The 24,327-nt window shown below is 38.7% G+C and overlaps 1 long non-coding RNA gene across 1 annotated transcript; it reads left to right on the top strand.

Annotated features, from left to right (window-relative positions):
- Positions 1–9,304: 9,304 nt before the first annotated feature.
- Positions 9,305–16,056, top strand: LOC131345254 (uncharacterized). Its single transcript, XR_009203461.1, has 3 exons — positions 9,305–9,399; positions 13,867–13,973; positions 14,256–16,056. It is a non-coding gene; the product is annotated as an uncharacterized LOC131345254 (long non-coding RNA).
- Positions 16,057–24,327: the final 8,271 nt, after the last annotated feature.

The following is a 24,327-nucleotide window of genomic DNA, read 5'->3' as shown; positions in this document are numbered from 1 at the left end:
TAGTGGTGGCAAAAATCCTCCAAGGACCAAAGTGAGTCAAAACACATTGTACGAATGAGCAAAAACATGAAGACAGTGATATTTGCTAAACTGCAGCTTAGAAACCGATCCCCTGGAGGACTGTATCAGGAGAAGCGTAAAGAAAACATGTTTCACTCGAAAAGAAAATTCAGTTTGACAGCAACTAGGAGATAACAAGAGAACTGTTCCATTCGCTATCTCAGTGTTGGATGAGCACTTTTTTCTTTTTTTTTTAACCACAAGAGGTCAAATATTAATATGCATTGGGAAGTGAGGCCTGGAGCTGGCTCCAATTAAAGACCCTTGAGATTAAGGATTAAGCGGTGCAGGGCTGGACCTGATGTAATTGGCCATACGGTGTGCTTTATCAGCTCTGCGGTGTCCTTCACACAGGCACAACTCATCTTCAGCCTTAATTTAAACCTGAAGCTCTGAAAGCCAATGCATCAGGCAGAATGTGTGCGGTCTGATAGACCGGAGGACATTAAAGGCACTTTACAAGTCTGGTATGAGCCTCTAAAGTGTTCACAAATAGTTTTTTTATGCAAATGTAGCTGGTATCTAATCAGGCGGTAATGTCTTATGAGGGCTGTTTTGGGATCAAAGCAGGCAGTGTGGGTCCTCTGTGACCCCGACTTTTCTCCACAAGAAGTTGGTTGGCCACAGCTGACCCTTGGATGGCCATCCATCATCTCTGTGCTTTATCTAGAAAATAGGTGACAGTGAAACTAAACAGAAAAGACAATTACTAAGTGAAGCAGAAGATCAAATGCGGAAAATGGCTGCAAAAGGGCTAAGCGTTTATCAGCCTAGCGGTGAATCATATTTTTAAATGGTTTCACTCATCTGGATACTATGTAGTTTAGCTGAGTAATAATAACAATGACAGTGACAGAATCAGGAACAAACTGTTTTGCTGCCTGAATAATTTCAGTCTAAGCCTACAAACATCCCACATCTAAAAGATTTTCTCAGCGATAGACTCACCTGCTGCTGTCTGCACGGAAAGCGGAAGAGGAGCAATTCAAGCTCACTCAAGCACACCATCTCCAGCATCTGTCTATAGCTCACGATTCATAAACCGAGTTCATAGCAAAGGAAGTGCAAAACCCAGATGGTAGATAAATCGTTTGAGTGCCATTCTTTCTGTCATCGGTCATCTCCTCTCTAGGAATGGTACCGTTATAGACAAAGGGAATTCTATGGATTAGAGAAGGAGAGATGGTAGAGTTGGAAATAGTGGTGGGATAAACTTTAATGAAGGAAGATAAGGCTCTGATATATTGATTTATCACTGTTGTGGAATGGATTCCAAGAGCCTGGGCCTCAGCTCTGGAGGACTATTAATATCAGTCGGGCCAAGAGATAGTGCTTGATAGATTTAGAGGATAAATGAGACAGAACTGAGATTTGAACCTCTCCAGTATGTCTTTAGGTACACCTGAGGCTAACATAGCTGTAAAGTTTTGCGGGGCATTAAATAAGATTTATGTTCATATGACTGAGAATTGTGACTTGTAATACATTGTGTAAGTTTTTTTTTTCTTAGCCTAATGAATTGCAAGGAGATATTCTGCGGCCAAGTGTAAATCAATAAGGTTGAAAAAAATAAGTGTGAGCATAGTCTACAATCTACAGTCTCAAAAAAAGGCGGGGGGGTCCAGTCCTCTGGTGCTTTGTCTGGGCATGTGCTACAACATATACTATATGCTGGCAGAGTCCCATTAATAAGCTAAAGTGTTACACTGCCTTCTACTGGCCAGACAGGAAACTATACCATCTGAGGATTTGTTTGGAAAAGAGGTATAATGGGAACTGCATCGTCCCTAAATTCAGTTTAATTGTTATATATGAGGCTGTTAAGCTAAAGGGATATGCTGCTTTAGACAGATAAGCTATTGAGTGCAGCTGTTTGACGTGTTTGTGTGGGAAAGCCACCTCGTTTACGGCTCTGCAGAGCTATAACACGGCTGAGGGAGTGAGGATGCAGACGTCTTGTCTGCTGGAAGAGGCTGTCATCACTCAGCACCAAGGCTGCAGTACACATGGGAGTCTGGGAAAAAGTGCTGCACCAGTGGTAGTGCAATGGGGGATACTACTGCACTGTATCTTGTGTCTGAGTCTCAGCTTTTATGTTGTGAACTGAAAGATTTTGGAGACCATGTACCATGCAATATAAGGAGAAGGGAGATCCTGTACTACACCACAGGCAGAGGCTAAAAGAGATTTTTTCAAAGTGTTCAGAAACAGAGAGACTCTGCATTAATAGCTCCAGAAATAGCAGAGCTTTCCAGACACCTCAGAGAACACTACCCACACACATATTCAGTACATTGTGCCTTCATTCTTTTCCTCACAAAAACTTAAATGACTTAAAGACATTTCTGTAACTCTAAAATTATTTTTTTATAAGCAATATTTTAGACTATTAATGACATTTATTGTTTATTTGGGGATTTTCATAGGATTTAAAAATTAATTCATACATTCATTAATTAATGTTAATGTTAATGTTAATGTTAATGTTAATGTTAATGTTAATGTTAATAATAATAATAATAATAATAATTATTATTATTATTATTATTATTATTATTATTATTATTATTATTATTATTTTGTTGCTAAGTTATTTAGTGGAACTTTAATGACAAATTGAATTGTAAAAGAAAAAAATGGAAATAATTGGGCTGTATAAAACTCTCTAAAAGTTAAATGCTAAAATAAATAAATCATGTCTTTTATGCAAGACATGATGCTTTGTGCTCACTACCACTAGATGTCCTCATCATTAAAGAAATTTTCGAACCAACCAACAGCACAGATCTAACCTGCTGTGTCAAGACACTTAAACCAACCCCAGTGTTTTAACAACTCTAACATATGTCCTTTTAGATATAAGACATTAGAATATAAATCCCTCCACATTCTTAGTCCTTAAACAGTATATATTTATATATATATATGAGGATGAAGGCATTATGTGGATTGTTAGCACAGAATGGTCAAGAGCAGTGTTTCAAGTACACTTAGATACTTTGCAAGTATAGGCAATGGACAAGCCTGCCTACCCACTCAAGTCAATTTTCGCTGCAACATAGCATAAGCTTAATCTGCTGTTCTATAAATATTCACTCATCCAGTCAGAAATCCCTAAAAGAAGATACATTTGAATGTTGGCCTCAATCTCCCATGCACAATTTGGGATGATGTGCAGAGGTTGACTCAGTAGAAGATTAATTGAATCCCCCGGTGGGATTTGATCGTTTTAACAGAAAGCAATAATTCATAATGTGTGCACTCTCTTACCTTGAGGGACGTCTGACGTAAGCAGATACAGAGAAGTAATGCATTCTAATAAGCTTCTGTCTGCCTATGCATGTACACATGACCCTGTCAAATCTACCAATTATATCTTGATAAGTGTTACTTTTATTAGTAGTAGCAGTAACAACAGTAACAGTAATAGAAATAATAGAAGTAGCTGTAGTAGGAGAAGAAATAGCAGTAGTAATAACAGTAGTAGCAGTATTAATAGTAGTAATAGTAGCAGTAGTAGTAATAGTAGTAGTAATAGTTGTAATAACAGTAGTAGCAGTATTAATAGTAGTAATAGTAACAGTAATAATAATAGTAGTAATAGTTGTAATAACAGTAGTAGCAGTATTAATAGTAGTAATAGTAACAGTAATAATAATAGTAGTAGTAATAGTTGTAATAATAGTAGTAGCAGTATTAAGAGTAGTAATAGTAACAGTAATAATAATAGTAGTAGTAATAGTTGTAATAACAGTAGTAGCAGTATTAATAGTAGTAATAGTAACAATAATAATAATAGTAGTAGTAGCAGTAATAGTAGTACAGGTAGTAGTAATAATAGGTGTAGTAGTAACACTAGTAGCAGTAATAGTAATAGTAGTAATAAAGGTAGAAGTAATAGTATAGAACTAGTAACAGCAGTATTCAAGGCATTTGGTAGACACCCTTATCCAAAGTGACTTACATTTATCTCATTTATACATTTGAGCTATTGAGGGTTAAGCAGCAGTGGCAGCTTGGTGGTCCTGGGATTCAAACTCTGATCAGTAGTCCAATGCCTTAACCCAGGGGTGTCTAATCTTATCCACAAAGGGCCAGTGTGGGTGCAGGTTTTCATTCCAATCAAGCAGGAGTCACACCTGACTCCACCTGTTTAATCAACTGATCTTGGTTGATCAAACCTGATCTTGATTGGATGAAAACCTGCACCCACACTTTGTGGATAAGATTGGACACCCATGCCTTAACCACTGTGCCAGCACTTTTCTCATAGTGGCAGTGATAGCAATAGTAGTAACAGAAGTAATAGCAGTTGAAGTAAAAGCAATAGTAGTAGCAGTAGAAGTAAAAGCAATAGTAGTAGCAGTAGAAGTAGTAACAGTAACAATAGTAGTAGCAGCAGTAGTAATGTATTATTGTTGCACTGTTCCTAAGACATTTATTTATATTTTCTGAATATAACGACAGAAACCTTTAATCCCATTCTATTCCATGTTCCCTGTGATATTACCGTATACTACATATGCAGCTTTGCTGTTAGTTCGACTGCTGCTATTGTTCTGTTGCACTATTATAGCTTTGACTGTAGTGTCAATACTGTAATATTAGCAGTAATAACTCCTGCTGTGTTTATATTTATATTGTATACATATACTGTCTCCTATTACCCCTAATACATCCAGATTCTAGTCATGTATTGATGAAGATTCAAACCAAATTACACTGTACTCATGTGATGAGGTATTCTATCCTGTTCTAACACACACACACACACACACACACTTAGTCTCTTCATAATTAGACAGCATTGTTTTCTGTTCATTATTAATTGCCCTGAAAAATGAAGCCTAAAACACCAGGGATGAACAGGAACCCAACAATCACAACTTCTATTATTTCCAGGTGTGTTAACAACCTAAAATTTACTCTGAAGCAAGCAGTAAAATCTTCTACTATTCTCCCAGACCTCCAGCAAAATACCTTGGCAGAGCCATATCATAAAAAAAGCATATCATACCACACAACTCTTCAATCTGATCAAGATTAGATGCAGTGACACAGCCTTTCATAATGGACATCTCACAAATTCATCATTCAGTGTAGGTGCGTGAGCATGTCCGTCTTGTGCCCGAGTCAGAGGCCATGTCAAAAGTATGCTTGGAAAATATTTGTGCTTGTTTGTTGCATAGCAGGCAAGAGCCTGGATAATATTCCCAGTGTTACAGTGGAGCCGTTTGACCTTAAAGTTGTTTGTCTGGTAACACTACATGCATCAGTATAGACATATTAGGACTATAAAGTACAGACACACTCACCCAGGCTGTATTTGAAGATGTATACAGCATGATTACACAGGACAATAAACCAATGATTAAATGAGGCAGAGCTAATGCAAGCCGAAAAGAATCAGATGGCTTGAACAATAAGCTCATGACAGGCTCATTAGGTCTGCACACACCTTAACATCTTCAGTATTTATGTTCTGCTAGGACGGACCACACTAATCCCAAATCAAACACCGTATCTGAATCCATTTCCCCTGTTCACCATATAGTGTGCTATTAGGAGTGCAGACAATGACAGAACATCTCTTTATAGCAGCTATAAACAGTCATACTTCACCAAGCTCTTTTTATCTTGTCAGTTACTTATTGACTCACTTCCCCATATTCAGAAACATCCAATTTTCTTTATTAAAAAATATTTTGATTTATTGTTGTTAGCCAGAGATTACGTGCTTCCTATGAATGAACTGTTGCTATAGAGATGATAATGTAATAATTAGTCATTGCCTTGCAACCAAAGTTACTTTCAGAGCATTCTGACCAATCAAAATAGCTCAAACCTCCTGAATTTTATTTTTAGGTATTTCATTTTAGTATTTATTACATACTTACCAGATGCAAGCATGTACAGTGCACTATTTCTACAGTATTCTACAATTTCTGGTTTAAATAAAGTAACCCATAATACTTTTACCTTGCAGTAATGCGCTAGCTGAACGAACATTGTTGAGTTTATAGAAGTACACACTCAGCACGATGTTATTTATAAAGAAGTGATCATTTTAGGTGCACAAGATGGCGCCCTCTTACTTCTGGGGCACGAGTGTGTGCTTTACTACTACTATTATTTGGTTCAGTGTTGCTTTTTGACTAGAGGTTTATTACTGTGCCACTTGTCTCTGAAAGGATCAGTTTAACCAAGTTGTAATGTTGTGCAACTGATGTGTACATGATAATATGTTGTGAGCCCTTGATAGCATCTGCTGTGCATACAATAGTATCTGGTGAGCATACGATAATATCTGGTGAGAATGTGATAATATCTTATGAGCATGTGATGATTACTGTACCTAAACAAAATTTACACTGTGTCCTTTCGGGAACTCTTTAGAAGCGAGAATGTAGCAATGGTATAATATATTTTAATCCACAATGCGCCATAAATCCACCATAAATCCAAACTATGCAAGACCTAGCATTGATATTTAATTGACCAGATAAATATCAAAACGCCCAACTTTGTATTCATGTAAATTTAAAAAAGATTGTTTGTTAAAAAACAGTTGTTTGATTAGTATCAAAGCCGGAAGACTCTTCTGCATGTTACTGGTGCTTTAATACAGAAAATAGCTTTTAATTCTTGAACAAATGAACTCTGTTGTCTTCCTCCGAGATATCCTGTATGCTGTTCTCTATACACAGCGGTCTATACAGAAAATCCTAAACAAGTAAGAGAGAAAGCACTTTCAGTCACTGCAATAGACTGCATTTTCCTCTGGGCTTATGCTGGAATGAACACCAACAAAAGCAAGAATGCAAGTGCCTGTTATTGAAAATGACGGGTTTGATATGACTCAAGTATATGAGCAGGTGAAAGTTAATGATGTGATAAAGAACAGGAAGAGACAACGATGAGATGTTTTTGGCATGGAGTGCATAAATGCAGGAATTCATAACACGCGTTCCACTCAGTAGAGCTTTATGTTTACCTATAAAAGCCTGCTGAAATGACTGGGGAGGAGCTGAAGTGTGAGACGCAGAGATCAGGGGAAATTCCCACAGGGGGATTCCTGTGGTTTAAGAAGAAATAGGACCTACTGACAGACGCTACCTATAGACAGAAAAAAAGAGGGGGATGGGGGGGCAGACATTTGTCTGTCTGCCTTGTATCCTCTTTCTGTCATTTATCACAGTGAAGTGACTGTGACCCAAAGCAGTGGTCTGTGGGCTTTTTTCTTCTTTTTCTATGGACTGCAATACCTTCCTGTGCCCAAGACCTCAGATTACAGTGGGATTAAGAAGAATGTACCAGTGGCTCTCAACTCCAAATGATCTCTCTTAGCTAACGGCACTGTAAATCATCTCTTCGCACAAAAATGATCGTGAGAAACTTTCAGCAAGAAATGTGACCAGATTTCTAAACACCTAAACCGAAACAGTTGGTTAACATGCCCCAGAAGAAAAGTCTGAACCATCACATTGAGGAATTTTATGACCCAGAACAAACAACCTTGCCAAAAATACAGAATATTTTGCTGAATGATCTTCAGTTGGATCCTGAGGCCTAGTTTCTTTGCCAGATCTCTCCCATCTCTCTTCATTCTCCACCATTCTGTGTAAGGATGCAGATATGAGCCAATGGCTACACTGGAGATAAACGTTCTCTGACAGAAGGTCATTATCATGCAAACTAAGAACTGTCAATTCGTATTTAACTTTGCTTTCAGAGATGAAATTCTGCAACTGTGTTGAGCGGTGTTGATGCTTTTATACAAGTCTCATTATATTTGCCATTTGGCTTTAGTGTGAAATTAGTACATGAAAGCAAACTGTTAATATTTTCAGGGTAACGTTGTGTTCAAATGACAAATTTGATAATATGAATTGCACAAAAATATGGTCGAAAGTGATGATCGGAATGCATGAACTGACTGGAGGGTCTTGAGCAACATGTTAAAGTCAACTAGTTTTATGTTACACTGTTAGGGGTTTCTTCCAGGTACTCTAGTTTCCTCTCCAGTCCAAAGCCATGCAGTGTAGCCTGATTTAGCATCTGTAAATTGTTCGTATTGTGTGAATGGGTGTCAGAGTGTGTGCATGTGATTGTACCCTGTGATAAGCTGGCACCATGTTCAGGGTGTACCTTCCCTTGGGCCTCAAGTCCCCATTTGACTTCAGGTTCTCCTCAACCGTGGATGTATGGACTGGACGGATGGATGGACGGATGGATTGGATGGATGGATTGACTGGATGGATTCCCTTGTGATAGAAGCCCTGGAGAACTATACAGAACTTAGCTAAATAGTAGAGTAAGAAACAGCGGACTACTGTTCACGTTGGTACCAGAGATTAATTAGCATTACGACTAAAATATTTTCTTAGTTAGCATTAGACTGATGAAAAAAGCTCTATAATCACTGTTGCTGCAGACTTTACTGTTTGAGCTTGGAAACCTATAGTCTTTCTCTGCAGCTCGAGCCTTTCCTGGCAATAGTTATCTGTAATCAAAACTAACCACAAATGTTTTCTCCACCTCCCGTGTAGGAAATGATGCAATTACCATTGCATACATTAGCATATTTTAATGTAGGAATGTTTTTACTTGGCTCAAAGTGCTCTTATGGCTTTTAGCTTCTAGTGAAAAGCCTATATAAACACGAAAGAGCGTTTATACAGATACTGAACTAGAAATAAATCTAGCTTTTATGGTGCATTGAGACTACAGCTATAAAGGTTCATTTGATGTGTGTTTTGTTTTTCATCATGTTAAGTAATTTATAAGAGAAGGCATGTTTGGACTGATGGAAGCTGATACAAATGTGAGAAATGCGGAATACTCGGTTTTTCATTTGATGTGGGGGAAATTCCCTAAGCATTCACACACACAAAAAAAAATATATCACAGGTTTGATCTTGGCCTGTATAGATTGAGGAAATTACCATACTTTATAGACAGGCGGTGTGATTCTCAACCCCTTTCTGTCTGCAGTGTGGCTTTCTGTGTGATGTCTTAAAGAGGTTTAAAGTTCGAACATAAAGAGCATGCAAATACATGTTAGCTGTTGGGTGTGGGAGAAATGTTTTGAGATTATTGCACTACAGGTACAACAAAGATTTACACTTAATTGTAGGTGTTGACATTGGACATATAACAAAGCTGTGAGCTGTGTGTAAGCCAATCACAGGCAAGATTAAAATGAAAATGAAAACGTTAAAGATACAACTAGCCTGGCATGATCCCGAGATTGGGTTCATGTCTTTGGTTTAACATGTTCTCCCCGTGTCTGTCTGGTTTTTCTCCCTTTTTTTTTAACAACATTGTAGTCAAGTAAAGGTAAGGACTTTTTAGTAGCTCACAGGTTAAGATACTGCTGATGGGAAGGTTGTGGGTTCATGTTTAGTTGATGTATACATTGGTTAGTCTTCTCATACCTGAGTAGACACACTCAGGAGCTTGAGTAGGAAACACTTCTCATGAATCCCAATTTGCTTTTGTAAATGCTAATCCTATGAATGATTTAAATAAATCTGTTCATTACAAGCTTGGTAGATGGATTGGCTACACTACCCCACAGTGTTAATGAGCATGCGACTGTATGTATACACGACGTTCTGTGAGGAGCTGGCATCCCATCTAGGGTGCATTCACACTTCACACACAGTGTTCCTGGGAGAGTTTCCAAGGAAAATGCACAGCCGTTTGACGCAAAGACAACATAGTGAACATTAGATAAAAAACTTGATTAAAACAGTATTGTATGAATGTTGACTTTTCCATTACGGCATGTTAGGTAAGAGTTCCTATGGCTTTTACCATATTTATTACATTTTCTCTGTAAAGAAAATTGGAGACCACACACGCAAACCCACACTTCCAAACGAAATAACATGTAGCTTATATTCACAAATGAAAAATCATCAACAGACTGGAAAACCATTTCAAATGAATATAATTGCCCTGCAAAATGGGAGCATTGAGCCAAGCCCTGCTGCAATCATCACGTGTCAGTTGGACCGCGCCTCATCAGGCGATTACAGCATCCATGATTGGAGCACTAGCAACCCAGCCAACCAATCAGAGCACAATGCTGATTACTGGGTGATTGAAGAGGCTCACGGCCTGCGGCTAGTGGAACGTGTTCTGTTTTGGCAACGTCGGAAAAGAAAAAGGAAGCAAACCAGAGAAAAACTGCATAGAGGCTACTTAAAGCCTCGTCTGCAGTTACACTCAGCCATTGAAAAGGCAATAGATATGCTCATTAAAAGTGAAAAGTGAGCCAGTATCGTTAGTCTGGCCTGACAGGCAGAAATTAGCTGCCACATGCCTACCCACAATTGTGGAAAGAAAGTGCATGAAAAGAAAAAAGAAAAAGAAAAAACTTACCTGCCATCACACTGAGGTTCCCCAGCAACAGCAGGAAAAACACCACACACACACACACACACACCCACACACACACACCATTTAGTACGAGACTGCTGATTAATTTTCAAACCAGCTGCCAGCTGAGTTGTTTTAGTCTAGAAATGTTGGACGTTTTCATTGCCCGTCACAGTTCACAGAAGCTTTCAGCTACACCTGGAGGGAATGTTTTGTTCAGAAGTAGGTCAGCAACATTTTCTTAACTTATGACAAACACAGAGGTTCGGGGATACAGCACTTGTTCCGAATGAAGGCAAACTTTCAAAGCATTCGTCCTTGCTTAAACATACCTTACACACACACACACACACACACACAAACACACACAAACACACACACACACACACAACCAAACCATGCACATATCACCAGCTTTGAAGTTTCCCATGAATTTTAAATCAGTTAGTTGTGGGTTCCTGGCCTATTTATTTCTGCATTGATTTCATGAAATCCCTATTATAGGCAGCTTAGGTGCCAAGTGAAATCAATGAAACCCTTGATTCAGTTATGCAACTTATTAAAAGAAAATGAAAACAATGTTGCATTGTTCTTGATCAGAGCATTAACTTAAGCTCATTGATCACTTAGGAAGCTTGATAGTTTCCATATAAGCAAAATACAAAACAAAAAAGGCACCAATGATAACACAACAAAGAGGTAGGGAAATTAAGGCACACATTGTGATTTATTATCCCAAATTTCTCCAAGGTAATAAATGAATATTGTTCACCCGTTTCCTGAAACTTATCCTGCTCATATTAAATGCTCCTGTGAGTGATTTACAAATAAATCTGTTAATATCCATGCACAAGGTGGAGGTTGAAATCCATCCCCTCAACCCAGGAGCTAAGATGCAAACATGCTAACCACTAATCCACCGTGCCGTGCTTCATTGTTCGTAATTAGTATTTAGATGCAAGTACTCTTTTTTAGCTTGGAAAACACAGTCTCAAGTCTTATACTTATTCCATTTCACTAAGAGAATAAAAAATAGTTTAATAAGACAAAAAAAAAAAATGGGTAGGAGCCTATAGAAAGGGTAATAATAGTAGCTTTATGAAATACCTAATGCAGTATGTGACTGCAGCCAATTAGGCCCATTCACTGGAATAATACACAGCTATTTCTGAAGGATTCCCATTATTTCTTTCATCCAGCCCTAACCCAGCCTTCTCAACAAGACTATAATTAAGCAGCAGATCTGCAGATCTATAGGAAGCAACAGATTATATACACAGATTTATTGAGTGTCAAATGAAAAGTTTCCTGGGAGTTCAGTCAATGCAGCCTGGCATTAGTCTTTCCCGGAATTATGCAGATCCTCTTTTATCAAACCTGAAGACTCCTATAACTTATTCAAAATGGTTTCCTTTGACAACAAAGGTCATTAATCTTATGCAGACAATTATTCATTCAGACAATTATTCACTCGATGATTCATTCACCTGTGAGGTTCACCTGATTATGTGGTTTTCTCAACAACAAAAAGTTCAATTCCATGGCCTACGCGAAAATGCTAAGAAAAAAAAAACACGTTCTTATCAAAAATGCAAACATAAATATCTCGTTCATTCAGTCATCTTTTGAAACAGGTTCATCCTCATCAGGATCATTGTCCCATTAACAATGAGTGCAGGGAAATGATACCCTGGACATCCTGGATGAGATACAGGCCAAACAAACACTAGCAAACACAACTGATACAACTACCTGCTTTGGAAACCTGCCATAAAATTACAATTGCCTATACACCCATTAGCCATAACATTAAAACCACCTGCCTAATATCGTGTCTGTGCCCCTTGAGCCACCAAAACAGCTCTGACCTTCAAGGCCTGGACTCCGAAAGACCTGTGAAGGTGTGCTGTGATATCTGACAGCTAGCAGTATATCCTTTAAGTCCTAAGTAAGTTGTGAGGTTGGGCCTCCAAGGATCTGAATTGTTTGCCCAGCACATTCCACAGATGTGATTGGACTGAGATGTGGAGAATTTGGAGGGCAGGTCAACACCTTGTCGTGTTCCTCAAACAATACCTGAACAATTTTTGCAGTTTAGCAGGACGCATAATCCTGCTGAAATAGGACACTGCCATTAGGGAATACAATGGCAGTTTCCATGAAGGTGTGTACTTGGTTTGCTACAGTGTTTAGGTAGGGTGTTTGTGTCACAATAACATCCATGTGAATGTCAGAACCCAAGGTTTCCCAGCAGAACATTGCCCAGAGCATCACACTGCCTCTACCGGCTTGCCTCCTTCCCATAGAGCATCCAAGTGGCATTTAATGTTAATGCTGATGGGTGTATAGTGTACAGATACCTAACAAAATTATCTGCTTTGTTCTTTGAGGCTGGAGCACTAGAACAAGACAAATATTTTGTTAAGATTACATTTTTAAGCCTTGCTTTTGATAAGTGACACCAATAACACTCCGCAGCATACCTCCTAGCAACATCATCAGGTCTTGTGCATTAGCAGGAAATAATTTTGTGGAACTTTATACAGTTTGATCAAGTTGTGACTGCTTACCTCGAGTGAACTAGGTCAACTTCATTCATATTCACAGACAGCAGGGATAGCTCTAATACCTTTCTGTTCCAAAGAGCTTCTTGGTGTGACTTTGAAGAGCACAGTTAATAAATGCATCCTAACCAGACTGAGCATCTCACAGCTCAGAACTCTATTAAATTTGAAGCTCAAACATATTTTGTTCTCTTTGTCTTGAATTAATTCTTCAAACTCAAACTGGATTCTCCTATTTCAGAGCAAAACAAACTGATGATAACGGATGAAAATGTCAGGAAGCCATTTACAGTTTATACTTATACTGTACGCATACAACCAAGTATTTTCTCAGGTATTTTGATTTTAATTTTCAGGTATTATTGCAGAATTTGGAGAAGCTTTTAACATATACACATTTAAAAGGTGCATTAGTCAAGATTGGGTAACAGTCTAATAGTTAAGTAGGTGGACTTGACCATCATTTTATTGTTTCTTGAACAGACCCCCCCCCCCCCACCAAACCCCATTCACCCCCATGTACACAGAACTAAAGTTTAGCATCAGCTTCAGCACTGCCTGTATAACACTTTAAACACTAACTATAAACACTCCAACTGCTAACACCCATTTATTGGAATGGTCAAGAATGCTTTTTGTCATTTAAGCTGCCTTTAAGCTCATGAAGCTTACAGTTCTATGAATGCGGTACCATCCAAAGCCTTACTTGGCTGTGTAAGTGATCATACTTGATTTGTCATGTAAAGCTGCGATTAAAACATATAAATTGCGTTTAAATACCGGTATTATTGCTGGCAATTCAGCTTCCATCTTGGCAAAGAACTACCCGTGTTTTTCTGTCCTTCTTCCTGTACAGCATGTTCACAGCAAATACAGCATGTTTTTGCGATCCAAACATATTGATATGTTGGAAGACTGAAGGGGCATTGGGGAGTTTATAAAAATCACTGACAGAAGGCCCAGGTAAACACAAACAAGCACTCCAGACCTTAACACATAAAACAGCTGTGCTGAGTTTTTTTTTTATTATTATTATTATTTATATGAATAGTTTTAGTTTTAGTTTATATATACAAGAAATATTTTTAATATAAATTGACTATTGAACCTTTATAGATGTGCCTTTAATATTTATGCTGGATGGCCATCTGACCATCACACTCATATGTGCTTGTTGTTATGGTTAAACATTTAATTTCAGAATTATTCTCCTTTCCTGTTATTTTCTCTTCTGTTTTCCACTAGATGTTGGAGCGTGACTGTGGGGATTAGTGATCATTCAGCTAGACGAGCATTAGTAAGATCAGACACTGATGTTGTAAGAGTGAGGAGGTCTGGGGTTCAGTCGGTGTTCCAGTTCATCCCAAAGGTCTTCAGTGGGGTTGAGTCAGAGTCAGGGCTCCGTGCAGGACTCTCAAGTTCTTCTACACCAACCTTCTCAAACCATGTCTTTATGGAGCTCTGTGCTTCATGTACAGGGGCACTGACAAGGAATTAATGCTTCAGCATACACAGACAGTTGTTGGTTCCAACAATTTGGCAATAATTAGTGGAAGGCCCACAAATCGGTGTGGTGTTTAAGTGTCCACATACTTTTGGTCATGTCCTGTATATAATACTAAATCATTTGACTTACTGTCTGGATAATGCACAAGCAGTAATAACAGAATAGTTTACTTTGTTTGCCTTGGCTTAATATCAAGATTTCTCTGGCATGTCAACATGTTAATGGTTCTTCTTTCATAACTGAAAATTCTTTTATTATGTAACGTCCACAAAAATGATTGACTTCTATTGTTAAAAGGCAAATAAGAAGAATATAGATGATCCACAGACCATCATCACTGCTGAATGACAGCTTTATAACATTATTGTATGAACTGTAAAACCAGACTGCAAAACTGCCATTGTTCATTAGTGAAAAACTTTTGCTATTCACCACAAAAGATTTTTTATTCAACTTTTGTGAATTTGCACCACAATTATTATTTTTTTACTGCTTTGCACTCATCTGTGGACCGTCAACAATCTGCCAAGTGACTCACATCCATCATCCTAAAAAGTAATAATATACACAATCTATACACAACATATAGATGCTATATCAACTTGTCTCATCAATTCTATAGTCCCAGTTATAATTGTCACAGTGTAGTAGATTATATAGACTTCCCTTTTCCTTTATTTGGATAGCGTAAATTATAGCTCTTGATATGTGGTAGAACATCATTAGAGTATGAACTTGTGGCCCTTGTACTGGCTTGTATGTCCCTGGTCCTGTCACAACTTCAAGCTTGTGATGTGAATGTGGTGCTTTAGTGGTTAAGGTGTTAGACTGATCAGTTAGGCTGTGATTCTGAATTCCAGGTCCACCAAGCTGGCACTGCAGGGCCCTTGAGCAAGGCCCTTAACCCTCAATTGCTCAATTATATAAAAATGAGATAAAATGTAATTCACAATAAATAAGGACGTCGGTCAAAATGCCGTAAATGTATATGCAGTTTATGTGAACTATACTGATACATTTTAAGGTACACTGATCAACCATAACATTATGAACACTGACAGGTGAAGTGTATAACACTGATGATCTCCTCATCATGGCACCTGTTAGTGGGTGGGATATATCAGGCAGCAAGTGAACATTTTGTCCTCAAAGTTGATGTGTTAGAAACAGGAAAAATGGACAAGGGTAAGGATTTGAACGAGTCTGACAAGGGCCAAATTGTGATGGCTAGACCTCTGGATCAGAGCATCTCCAAAACTGCAGCACTTGTGGGGTGTTCCTGGGCTGCAGTGGTCAGTATCTATCAAAAGTGGTCCAGGGAAGGAACAGTGGTGAACCGGCGACAGGGTCATGGGCGGCCAAGGCTCACTGATGCACATGGGGAGAGAAGGCTGGCCCGTGTGATCCGATCCAACAGACGAGCTACTGTTGCTCAAAGTGCTGAAGAAGTTAATGCTGGTTCTGATAGAAAGGTGTCAGAATACACAGTGCAGGACGGGTCAGGGCTGTTTTGGCAGCAAAAGAGGGACCAACACAATACTAGGCAGGTGGTCATAATGTTATGCCTGATCAGTGTATGTTGTTGTTTAGAATGTAATTAAGCATTTGATAAGTTGTGAGTATATCTGCACTGGATTAGCCAAATAAAGTGTTACATGAGATTTCACAGTGTTTCATTTCAAAACAAGCTAAATCTGCTGCTGACTGGATGCAAGTTATCCACTTTTACAAACCTTCGGGTTTGGTGTATGGGTTGGAAAAAAAAAGAAGTTTGTGCATTAGAATATGTGCAAGCTGTGCAAACTACAGTACGTGTTACTGTAAAGGGGGGAACCACAAGCAAACTTTTTTTTTGCTCAATTCAAAACCAGCCTTATGTAGAATATTTAAAAAGGCAGACCTCAGCGACTGGTGCCTCACCAAAAGCTACAGCCAGTGTTCCCGTACTTAAGTCATACTTTTTTCCCCCCGTGTGGGAAAATAAAATACCGCCTAATACTGTAACACCTTCAGTAATATGAAAAATATGATGTGATGTTTCTGTGAATACTCACATGAGCTCCAGTCTAACTCTGATTCTCACAGTCTGTTCTTCCAGCTGGCTCAGGTCAAGTGGCTGAACTTTATTCTTCACTGGTTCACCTCCTTCAAGAGCTTCGTGCTGGAATTTTATTCTGTCTCACTTGTAGGTCATTAAGGACAAATGTGCCTGCCAATTTCATTTTTTACTGACGGAAAAAGCGCGTACGTGTAAAATAGTGGTGGCTTTAGTCATCTGCCAGATACTACATAGACTGTGTGGACAGTTTTCAGCCCAGACAGGAAACAACAGTCAGCATACCGCAAAGCACCTGCCATAATAACTCTTTGCTTATAACACACACTTGCAGGTTTCTAATGAAGACGCACGACACACATACAATTAGCAGCTTTGCTTCAAAAGAGACATTTAATAGCAAACACCAGATGTACTATAGACTTCACTTTCTTTGTAAAAAATCTCATGTTAAGTATCAAGTTGCTGTGCACAGAATCCCTGATACAGCTTCTGACACTATCATAATGTTCTCCAGGTCTACCCTGATATGCCTCATTACCACAGCATGAGGGTTTACCACCTGGATTTTGGTGGTTCCCCCTATAATACTGTAGAAAAGAAAATCGAAAAGGCAGTGGGAGCAATAAAAAACCTTCAGGTTGAGTTAGTCTGGTTTGTATCCAGTCTTAAACAGACAACCTGAATGTAATCCCGCCACACCCAAACTTATGACTGAACTTTCTTAGAATGAGAATGACACGAAGGATGCATGCCTGCTTCTCTTGGCAAGCCTTCTGAAGGAGAAGGAATATTTTATAGACACATAAAACAGTGCTGACAGTCTTTTCTTACAAACCGTGTGTTTCGATATTTCCACCACACCCACGTTCTGCTATTGTTTGAGTGTGAGCAATAAACGAACCCGCTGAAGTGTAGAATTCACATGTATGTCAGATAAAAAGGGTTCCTATGGTACAGGGGTCTGGAGACATTCTTTGGTGTGATGAACCAGGGGCATGCCATGACGTCTGAAATCACTATAGATATGACATACACAGTATAATGTTCCGAAAGTCTCCATACATGGATGAAATTAATGCTTTTAGGAAAATTGTCCATGCTCAGTTTCTATTTATTTCTATTGATTTTGACGTAAGACCAATGTACTAAATCCTTTCTCATGGCTGGTTCTGGAAGCTGTCGAAAGGCTGAAATGGACTCCAACATGAAACATAGCAGACTCGAAGCCAAACCGGGAGATGACTGTGTGTGTTTACAAAAAAGAATGCCATTTGGAGGATGTGTAAAATAAATACAAAAATATATTTTGCAACAAGTTTTAATTTCACCTTTTGTATTAAAACTTTTGGGAAGGTCTGCAGTAGGCAGCGTGGTGGCACAGCAGGTTCATTTGCGGCCTCACAGCTCCAGGATCCCCAGATTGATCCTGTACTTTTGGGAATTCTGGTTTCTTCCTATTGCCCCAAAACATGCCAATATGTTGATTGCCTATGCTAAATTACCCCTAGGTGTGAGTCAGTGTGTGAATGTGAATTGTGACCCGTGATGGTTGTCCTAATCAGATCCTACTCATGCCCACTTTTCCATGGATAGGCTTCAGATAGAATAAAAGCAGTACTTTACTCCTAATCTTATGATCTAATGATCTTATAATAATGCTTATTATAAGTCTTATAATAGGATTAACAGGTTTAGCTCTAAGAGATCCTGCCTTTAATACATTGCTCATTTATAATCTCATAAGGACCTAAAAGCAACCAGAGTAGGTTAACTTATTTTACTGTTATACTGTGATAGTAATTAACCTCTAATAAAAGACACTCCAGAGATGTCATTTTCTTTATCTTTTGACTGTGCAGCATATACAATATACAGTATATATCCTCATTCATGAAATCAGTCAATTAGAAATCAGCCAATCAAGTGACAGCAACCATGCCGATGCACATCAAGAAATTAATTAAATATAAGAATGTGGGAAAAATTGCCTGGTTTTTGGATGCAGGTTTGAGTATTACCGATACAATTTACACAGAATTGTGTAAAAACAATAGAATACACTACTCTGTGGGCTTGGAAAGAGATCATAAGAGAATGGCCACTGACAGGAAGGACCTGGTAACCACTCTGTATACCCATTCTGAACTGAAAAGCATGCAACGCAATGGACTACAACAGCAAAAGACCACACATCAGATTCCACTCCTGTCGGACAAAAACAGAAATCTGAAGCACATCAAAACTGGAGATTTTGAAAAAGACCATGCGATATATATATATATAACTCCAGCGGCAATTTATTTAGGCTCGCTAGTCTGCCGAGGATTGTGAAAGAGTGGGTGGCTATGAGTAGTGTAATTGTGCATCTACGAAGCATGGTCTGTAGTCTCATGGAAGGTGAGTTCAGCAGGAAAACACATAGCTCTCTCTAACTAGGAACTATGCCACCCAATTACCAAGCATTCAGGATCTAAAAAGGCTGGAAGACATTTAACACAGTGGCCTGAATATTCTGTAGTGATTTGACACTGACTGCTTTCAGTTCATTGAGAATATGTGTGAGAGGAAGACAAACAGAGGAGCGACTGTGTGTGTGTGTGTGTGTGAGAGAGAGAGAGAGAGAGAGAGAGAGAGAGAGATGGGACAGACAGTGTATAAGAGAGGGGGGGGGGACAATTTGGAAAATTGAAACTCAATCACAAAGTAAGGAAGGAAGGAATTCCCATGAAGTAAAGAGCTGTCAGAGGTTTCCGGTCCTAATGTTTATTTGTAGATTAACTTTAGTGAGTTTTCTGTCTGCAGTTTTTCTTCAATTCAGCTGAACCAACTATGACTAATGACACGGGATCACAAGAGGCTCGGTCTCCATAGAATAAGGTGAAATAGCAGAGGTTCGTGCCTTCTCGTGGTGTAGGAAAAAATCCCTCTGTGCTCTGAAAACAGGGAGCAATGAGAGCTGTTTGAACAGCTGTGTCTCTTCTTTTGCTTTTTAATGCACACTGACTTCTTCATCCTCAACCGTTCTTAACACCTTTCCTGTTTTTCCTTTACTGTGTGGATTTCGAAACATTCTTAAAAGAAGTCATCCTTTTTCAACCCAGGGCCACATTCACACAAAATTGCATTCTAGAAATGATTCACCGGCAGCAAAAGAAATTACTATTGAAAGCTATTCTATCAGAACTTTTCACACTTCTCTCTGAGATTCCCTTTGTAAACATTCACTTCTGCTGTATTTTATGTGTATGCTGCTTTTGACCATAGATACTGTCACAGAAAAGCTTTACAGACATCTTGGGGGTAGATTTAGCTTCTTAATGAGCAACCCAGGGATGACAGTGGCAAGGAAAAATGCTGTGAGATGTCATCAGGAAGAAACCTTAAGAGGAACCAGACTCAAAATGGAACCCATCAGCCACTGGGTGACACCAGACGGTGAGAATATAAACCATTATAATGTATAGCTGTACAAGTGTAAAGGCAGACTGTACAAGATGCATGGAGGAGTTTAATGTGAATATGAGTCCTGGGTTGAGCACATCGCAGACTTTGATTACAGCAATAGTTCTTAGAAGGTAAAAATATACGATATCCAGCTAAGATTGTTGTTTCAGCCACAGCGAACCAATTGGTCCACACAACGATTTGGCACAGGTTTTACTCCGGACACCCTTCCTGACACAACCCTCCCATTTTTTTTATCCGGGCTTGGGACCAGCACTGCATCCAGTGGCTTGGGTTTGGGCATTGGCTGGGAATTGAACCCATGCCTTCCGCATGGTAGGCAAGAAACCTACCACTGAGAATTCAATTCCCTACAATAGCCAGCTAAGATTATCCACTCTTAATTCATTTGTAAGTGCATCTTTTAAAGTATCCCTTAGGGAAGTGAATACATCATTAACACATCTTGCAAAGTAAAGAGATAAAATGTTATAAAAAGATTAAAAAAATCAATCTGTTTGAGGTTTTTTGTTTGGTTGGGTTTTGTTTTGATTTCTAAAGGGATCACAGGACATCTGTTTGAGACTAGAGGTGTGTATGAGGACTGGGATTGTGTGGGTCACAATGAAGAATCATGCATGTGGGAGGTTTTCACTTTCAAGGACATGAAGCTTGTGGAACAAAAGGAAAAATTATTAAGGATGAATTTACCTAGTAATCATCTGGCAGAGGATTAAATTAGGCTACCGGTCCGTTTATATTTCATTCATATTTCAATATGGCATACAAACAAGAATAACTACGAGCCGTGTTCTTTTTAAAAAATGAGGGATAACGTGGTTTAGGCCAAACCCACTAAACCTGTTTAAATCCAAATACATACCTGGATATTGTGTTCTACCCCTATAGTGTATCTATGTGGGACCATCTACAGTACCAGTAGCATCAGATTCCTGAGAACACAAACATAAAGTGTTTAAGATACACAGATACAGTAACTTCATAGCTGTTATTTTCTATATAGGTGTTAATTTCTAACTTCTGTTAGATGCTAAATGGCATTTTGTTGCTATGTACCTCTATTTTGCAATGATTATAAAGTTCCATCCATCCATCCATCCATCCATCCACCTACCTACCTACCTACCTATCCATCCACCGATCGATTTATCCATCCATCCATCCATCCATCCATCCATCCACCTACCTACCTACCTACCTACCTATCCATCCACCGATCGATTTATCCATCCATCCATCCATCCATGCATCCACCTACCTATCCATCCACCCATCCATCCCTCTATCTATCTATCCATCCGTCTGTCCATCCATCCCTCTATCAATCCATCCCTCTATCCATCAATCCATCCATCCCTCTATCTACCTATCCATCCATCTGTCCCTCTATCCATCCATCCTTCTATCCATCCATCCATCGATCCATTTATGTATCTACCTATCCATTCATCCATGCGTCCATCCATCCACCCATCCATCCATCCATCCATCCATCCATCTATCTACCTATCCATTCATCCATGTGTCCATCCGTACATCCATCCATCCATCCATCTATCTATCTATCTATCTATCTATCTATCCATCCATCCATCCATCCATCCATCCATCCATCCATCCATCCATACCACATACCGAATTACCACAGTACCTTAATTACCTAATTATCACAGTACCATTACAGGATGCTGCAGTCAGTTAATGCTTTACGACACGTAAAAGGACAAATGTATCAAGTGGAAATTTAACAAGAAGCCTGAGAGCGAAGGAAGCATGCATTCACAATGAAAGCAGGCGTGCTACAACAGGGGATTAATATATTAAGCTTGACAAGTTTCCAGCCAAGTATACAGTTGATACAGCAGTTTCCCTGACACAGACCTGAGGGAGTGTTAGCCAAGCTGTAAAAATGGTGCATATGCATACAACCACTCTATATGTTTCTTTTTTAAAACCTGCCAAGTGAGATGACAGTCCATTGTGGCGACAGCACTGAAAGTGGTAATCAAAATAAAACGGAAACAAACATTATTAGCAGGTTCGCAAAAAAAAGACAATGCAAATTATAATTAATTAGAATAAATAGAACTAAATAATATGTATTTAATTCTGTTTATTATAATTAATTATAATTTTTACACTATACACACATTCAGTCTCTCTCTCTCTCTCTCTCCCTCTCTCTCTCTCTCTCTCTCTCTCTCTCTTTCACACACCACTGCAACTTGCCTTGTTCTACAAAACACCTACTCACATTTATTCACATTTCCATTTCCCCCCCAACAATTTAACCAAGCATTTCACCCACACTTTTGTCCCTGAGGATCTCATTTGAACTCAATTCATATCTAGATTCAGACTTCAAGCTTCAGCACTACAGCACCACACTCTTAAAGCTTCCAACAAGTGTCTGGTGTTTGTAGCTGCAATCAAGCATTAGTGTGGTCTAAGAGCTAGTTTAATTTTGTAATAATGTCACTGTAGTGACACAGCCCCGTCTCTCTGCAATCAGCTTAGTATTCAACCGATGGGAATTAACAGAACTCCAAAATCAGTGCTTCTTGAGACAACTGTTTAGCTCTGTTTAACATTTACCTGTTAATATTTTTTTTCCCCAAAAAACTATGTATTGAGTTTTTTTGTGCTGTTTGTCGCTGCAGTGATTTCAAACCACAATTAAAAAAGGTTAGAAACATTGCTATTCCTGTCTCAAGACTGCATTGCAGCAGCTGCATTTTCAACTTACTTACTTTTGTTTTCACCTTACAATCGTTACAAAACTGCGGTCATGCATATTTTGTTTGTTTGGCTTAACAGGCCCATCCTGAATCAACATCAGTGTGTTCGAGCCGGGGAAATGCTAAAATATGCACAGCAAGAGACGGCTCATGTGTCGTAACTGCAGTCTGAATATCTGAGTCAGGTTTTATTCGACCCAACGGTGCATGTGCTATGTATTATAGATTATGGTCAGGTATTATTTAGCATGTGCTATTCCTAAGATAATGTGCAACGTGGCAAAAAAAAGGAGTCTGTAGGATCGACCTGGATTTCCTGGAAGAAAATGTTTAAATATTTTGTCAAATGTACAAATAAATGTTAGAAGTAGTGATGGAACTTTTTTTCTGGAAGTTATGTGCAATAACAATTTGTTCAAATCCATCAAGGAAATCTTAAAGGTTTTACAGATTTAATATTTGATGACTGATGAATGGCAGCATGTTGGTGTGTATCATTGCTGCCCCACCGTTCGAGAGTCAATGGTTTACCCTTGGGTTACTCTGCTATGTATATGTATATGACTGCTATGATTAGCAGTCATATACCTTCATAGCTGGATATAATATACAACTTTTGCACCACCTGCATTTATACATGAATGAAAGCGGACGTGCTACACCTGGGGATTATTATAGTAAGCATGATATGTTTTGAGCCAAGTATTCAGCTAATACACCAGTTCCCTGACACAGAAACGAGAGTGATAGCAAAGCTGCAAAATGTTGCATATGCATACACTGACACTATATAACTATTTCTTAATGTGAGATGAGAGTAGTAAAGACATAACTACATAGCAAGAATACTAAGCCTGAAAAAACAGATTTTAATACTCATTATATACACATTCACTCTCACATACAATATATACAGTATATATATAAACCAGGGCTTGTGCTGTAAAGGAATACAGGCAGCAGAGAGATTCATTTGTGGCAAATCGACTCAAAATCTGCTGTAACACAATGCTAGTGCATGGTTATATAAGTAATAATCTGTAGAGCTTGGGGTCAGTGGGAGATCAGTGTGAGCCACAAAACACACAACAGTTTGCTGTAGGACATAGAGCAGTATTCAGTGAAGCTATGGCCAAACTATTATTTGCAGTGCATTCTAAAAGAGTAGGCTATAGCTGCTGACCAGTGTCTAACTGGACATCAAGTGCATCTTTGTGGTGTAGTATAGACCGCACTTTACTAATACAGTTTATTTAACAATACATATATTTTTATAAGTACTATCAGAATTCTTATGCTATAATGCATATTGAAACATACTAAGCTCTTATGTTTTGTTTTGTTTTGTTCATTTATTTTTCCCCTTCCCATTACTTTTTCATTTGTTGTTGCAACTAGCCTCACATTTTCTATATTTTTAATCTTGTGTAAACTGTACAGTATAAACTCAGATGTGGCAATAAATCGAAATCAAAAAGCAAATATCATCTCCAAAAAAAACCCCCCCAGCAATATTTAAAGGTGCAATTTTTCTCATATGCTTCCATT

Source organism: Hemibagrus wyckioides, linkage group LG24 (genome assembly GCF_019097595.1).
Source record: "Hemibagrus wyckioides isolate EC202008001 linkage group LG24, SWU_Hwy_1.0, whole genome shotgun sequence".
NCBI lineage: Eukaryota > Metazoa > Chordata > Actinopteri > Siluriformes > Bagridae > Hemibagrus > Hemibagrus wyckioides.
This window is presented reverse-complemented; position numbering and strand designations above follow the sequence as displayed.